Below are 5,543 nucleotides of genomic sequence, written 5' to 3' on the forward strand. Positions count from 1 at the left end.
TTAGACACGATCCATCTTTCCATCTTTTTTTGGTAAAAGTCCAACTGCTGCTGTTTTTTTTTTTAATTGGCTTGCACTTTGATGCAGCATTTATTGTAACTTTTGGGAGGATAGTATTATAACAGATAATCAATCCATAACACTTAATCATAAATAATGAGATTACGAAACAAAATAGAATGTAACACTCAAAACACCAATGTATTTTTCTTATTAACTATTTTTTTTTCGTATCACCTCTGTGTTACACTATAGGTATTGCCACATAATGTAGTAAGGGAAAATGGCATTGCTTTAGCATGTTATCAGGTATAAATGTCTGAGACTGGAAGTCAAGCTCATTATATTAACAAAGGAGTTCCATTATTGAGGAAAATGCCTTTGTCCAAAATAATCATTGTAGTTCACTTTTTGAGAGCGTTTCATAAGTAAGCAGTGGATTTAGATTAGTCATTAATTAGTTATTAATTAGTGTCATCTTCTCAGCTTTGCTTCATTTGCTGTTCCGTTATTCAGTAATAACAGAATGGCTCCCTAAAAAAAAACAAAAAAAAAAACAATGCAAGAACAGTTTCCATAATAAACAATATAGAACTCTCATGGTATTACATTTTAGTATGACCCACAATATACTTTCTTAAGAGCCTAATCTAATTTAAGTGCAAACTGTCAAACCCAAGAAACTACAAATAATAATAAAAAAATAGTCACATGCATTGCCAAGTTGCACATAGGGATAATGATCCTTGTGGTCTTCAAATATGTGTCTTTTTTATGTGCCTTCTGTTTAGCTGAGAACTCAAGGGGAAACTGGCTTTTAGTAAACTGTGCATTTATATAGGGACATTCTCTATGTCAGCTCAATCACACGGTTAACGTATGCATTAAATATATTTGTTTGACCTTTCCTATTGGAGATAATTGTACAGTGCCTTGGGATGTTCGCATTAAAGTGGCTTTAGAAAATCCTGTCTGCTAAGACTTAAGAGGCACTGGTGGAGGCTGGGGGCAAACCTAGGCTCTAAATACAATAATACATGTGGCATGCTTGCTGGTATGTGGTATGCTTGCTGGTATGTGGTATGCTTGCTGTATGTAAATGTAACTTGTGCCTGCCTTCTCCTTTTGTGATGCCATTGTAAACGAGTGTTTGCACCTCATATGGTTTTTCCAGTGAATAATTGTTTTAAATAAATTAAGAAAGAAAGAAAGAAAGAAAGAAAGAAAGAAAATGGAACATGCTACAATAAACATGTATTCAGACACTTATAACATATTGCTGTACTTCAAAACTACATTGAGAACAGGGAATTTCCAGTCCAGTCACACATCATAATGTTGATTTTACTATCTAAGGTAATGGGTCTGGCCAGTTTGCACACCCTTCTTTCTACTGATGCCATGTACTGGATTTCTTTGTGATATGTCATGAAATACAGCAGGCGAAGCATATGCTCTAATTTGCTAAAAGATTATTAGCAGTCTATAAATACTACACAACTATTAAGAAAATAATACAGCACTTCTTCCTGTAGGATTTAATATGAGTTACAGATACTCTTAAGCCCCTTTCACTTTGGCATGCTTTACTCGGCTACATTAATTCACACTGCTTTTTAAAGAAGAAATTGTTCCTAGTAATTTTTGAATTAACTATTTAAGTATAAATAGCAGCAGTGTGGAGTAGTGGTTAGGGCTCTGGACTCTTGACCGGAGGGTTGTGGGTTCAATCCCCAGTGGGGGACACTGCTGCTGTACCCTAGAGCAAGGTACTTTACCTAGATTGCTCCAGTAATAACCCAACTGTATAAATGGGTAATTGTATGTAAAAATAATGTGATATCTGTAAAATGTGATATGTTGTAACAATTGTAAGTCGCCCTGGATAAGGGCGTCTGCTAAGAAATAAATAATAATAATAATAATAATAATAATAATAATAATAATAAGTATCATTATTTGGTGTTTCTATTTGGGGAGGAGTGTGTGATTTTATCCCAGGCAGTGTGCTTATTTGAGTAATAAATTTGCAATTTGTAAATTGTATCAGGGAGGGTGGTTTAACTTGAATAGAGCAGTTTGCATTTGAATTGGTCTCCACACAGCTCCTGTAGTTGTGTGATCCCATTAAAGTGTGTGAAACTATTGTCTCCAGAGCAGTTAGCAGTTAGTTCCCTTGCTAAGTGAAGGGAGTTATTTAAGGGTGGGCATCTAGTAATTAGTTCAGTCTACAGGTAACCAGGGACAGTGGCAGATAGATAAGTTCCTGCTTCAAGTAATTTTAACCAACTACATTTAGTGACATTGTAAGGTGGTGTTTGAATTGGCTGAGTTAGTGTGTGATTAGTACCTGGTGAGTGGCAAAATTGATTAGCAGTTGATTTTGCTGTTTGATTGGTTTCCACACAGTTTAGTTGATTCTTTTGCCAAGCAGGTGTAACATTTAATCAAGCAGCTTATCTCGGCGCCAGCAAGAAGCGCAAGCAACCCGAAGAGCCTCAACAAAAGAGCCGGGAGTCTAGCTGTGGGAGTCCAGCAAGGGGAGGCCTGCGCTGTGACGCTGTTCGACTAGATCCGAACCTAACGGGGCTCTAGAAGAAGCTATCTACTAGTCAGGTCTGTACCCTCCACCCCACTGCTCCTACTGTGTCTTTTGTCCTGCCTATCCTGCTATGACTGTCTCTCACATCCCTGTTCTGTCCTCCCGTCCTCGTCCTCTGCCCTCCCTCCACTGCTGCTCCTCCAACCCCTCTAACCTCATTTCTCTGCCTCTCCCCCCCTCCCGCACACTCTCTGGTGCACTCTGGAACTGTCACTCTTCTGCTAACAAAGCTGATTTCATATCTGCCTTTGCCTCCCACCTCTTGCTCGATTTCCTTGCTCTCACTGAAACCTGGCTGTCCCCTGATAACACTGTTACTCCTGCTGCCCTGTCCTCTCTCTATGCCCTGTCCCATACCCCGCATCTCACTGGACGGGGAGGTGGGACGGGTCTTCTCCTCTCTCCCTCCTTACTCTTTTCTGTCCCCTCCGATCTCACCTCACTCTCTGTCAGTACCTTTGAATTTCATGCAGTCCAACTAACCTCTCCTTGTCAACTCCTGCTCATTGTCATCAGCCCTGATGACTTTGCCTCCTTCTTCTCTTCTAAAATCTCAGATATCCGCAAACTCTTTAACACCTCTCCCTCCCCCGCATCCCCTCCTGCTCCAACCCCTACACCCACTACATCCCCTACTAACTCGCCCTCCTTCTCCACCTTCTTGCCCCTCTCAGACTCTGACCTCTCCTCCCTGCTCCAGGGTCACAAACCCACCACGTGTGCCTTGGACCCCCTCCCTACTCACCTCTTTCAAGCTGCTGCTCCTGCTCTACTCCCCTTCATCTCCTCCCTCCTCAACACCTCTCTACTTTCTGGTATCTTTCCCTCTGCCTTCAAAAAAGCCTCTATCACTCCCCTCCTCAAAAAACCTACCCTCGAACCCACCTACCTCCAGAGCTACCATCCTGTCTCCCTCCTACCCTTCCTCTCCAAAACCCTCGAGTGGACTGTACACTGCCATCTCTCTGCTTTCCTGTCCAACCACTCTCTGCTTGACCCTCTCCAATCTGGCTTCCGCTCTGCTCACTCCACAGAAACCGCCCTCCTGTCTGTCACCAACTCACTTTAGTGTGCCCGAGCTGCCTCTCTCTCCTCTGTCCTAATTCTCCTCGACCTCTCTGCTGCCTTTGACACTGTTGATCACTCTATTCTACTATCATCTCTCGCTGACCTGGGGATCTCTAGCACTGCTCTGGCCTGGTTCTCCTCCTACCTCTCCAACCGCACTTACCAGGTAACCTGGCGTGGAGCAACCTCCACACCTCACCCTCTCTTAACTGGAGTTCCCCAAGGGTCAGTCTTGGGTCCTCTCCTGTTCTCTCTCTACACCCGCTCCCTGGGCCCCCTCATCGCATCCTATGGTTTCTCATACCATTTCTATGTTGATGATGCTCAGATTTTCATCTCCTTCCCCACCTCTGACTCCACCATCTCCTCCCGTATCTCTACCTGTCTGTCTGCTGTTTCCTCCTGGATGCACTCGCATCACCTCAAACTCAACCTCTCTAAATCTGACCTCCTTTTCTTTCCCTCCTCCTCCCCCTCCTCTGATCTCTCTATCTCTGTTCCTCTGGAATCTACCACACTCTCTCCCTCTTCCTCCGCTAAGAACCTCGGAGTCACCCTGGACCCCTGCCTCTCTTATTCCCAGCACATCTCCACTCTGGCACGCACTTGCTGATTCTTCCTGAGCAACATCCGAAGAATCCGACCCTTCCTACGCCACCCAGCTCCTGGTCCAGGCCTTGGTACTCTCCCGCCTAGACTCTAACTCTGCTGCCCGCCTGGTGTTCTCTCTGCCTCGCTTCGCCCACGCTACTCCACTACTCCGCTCACTCCACTGGCTCCCGATCACCACTCGCATCCAGTTCAAGACTCTTGTACTAGCCTACAGATGCCTTGACCAGACTGCACCCAGCTACCTCCAGACCCTCATCTCTCCCTACACCCCCACTCGACTTCTCCGCTCCGCCTGCACTAGAAGATTGGCTCTACCTCCTCTACGCTCCCCTGCCTCCAGAGCCCGCTCCTTCTCCACCCTCGCTCCGCAGTGGTGGAATGACCTTCCTACAGATGTCAGAACTGCCCAGTCCCTGACCACATTCCGACGCCTCCTTAAGACTCACCTCTTCAGACAGCACCTGTAGAACTCCTCTTTTTTTTCCCCTGGGACACTTATCACCCTTCCTTAAATGCGCTTTACTTGCTCTTATCTGCCCCCTATTTTACTGCATTTAATCCTGTACTTCAGAATACTGCCAGGTGTTTAATCTGTAGTATTTTGTATTTAATCATATCCTGATTTAACTATCACTGACACTGCTATCTGCTGTGATTGTTGAATTGTATTTTGTCATACTTGTACTTGCTTGAACCAAAGTCAATTTATTTATTTTGCTCTTAATTGTATTATTACTTGTACTGTGATACTTTGAAATGTATTTTCTTACGATTGTAAGTCGCCCTGGATAAGGGCGTCTGCTTAGAAATAAATAATAAATAATAATAAGGATTGACCTGGGTGAAAGAAGCAAGTACACAATGCATGTACGCAATGCCCCAGAAGCAGCAACATTCACATGACCACCCTTCCATCTGTTCAGGCTTTCAGTATAGCGTGCTGTTATGGAAGCTTCCTTCCAAGCTTCTTGAATCGTCGGCCCAAATGTTGATTAGAGCAAATGTTTCTTCATCCTTGCTGCAATCTCGCTTATGGTGTGCCTCAATCAAAAGAAATATGGCTAAACAGAAATGTTCCTTGTGAATGTGAAACCTTCACACAGGCATGGCTGTTTGTTACTTTGTCCACTTATGAATCACGCATTATGCATTTTGTCACGCTCGACCCGGATCAAAGCATGTCGACCCATATCCTGGTTTAACAATATACGGGATTGTGGCCCAGGTAGCCAGAACCTGGGTCGGGACCCGGGTAGCAGTG

Source organism: Acipenser ruthenus, chromosome 2 (assembly GCF_902713425.1).
Source record: "Acipenser ruthenus chromosome 2, fAciRut3.2 maternal haplotype, whole genome shotgun sequence".
Classification (NCBI taxonomy): domain Eukaryota; kingdom Metazoa; phylum Chordata; class Actinopteri; order Acipenseriformes; family Acipenseridae; genus Acipenser; species Acipenser ruthenus.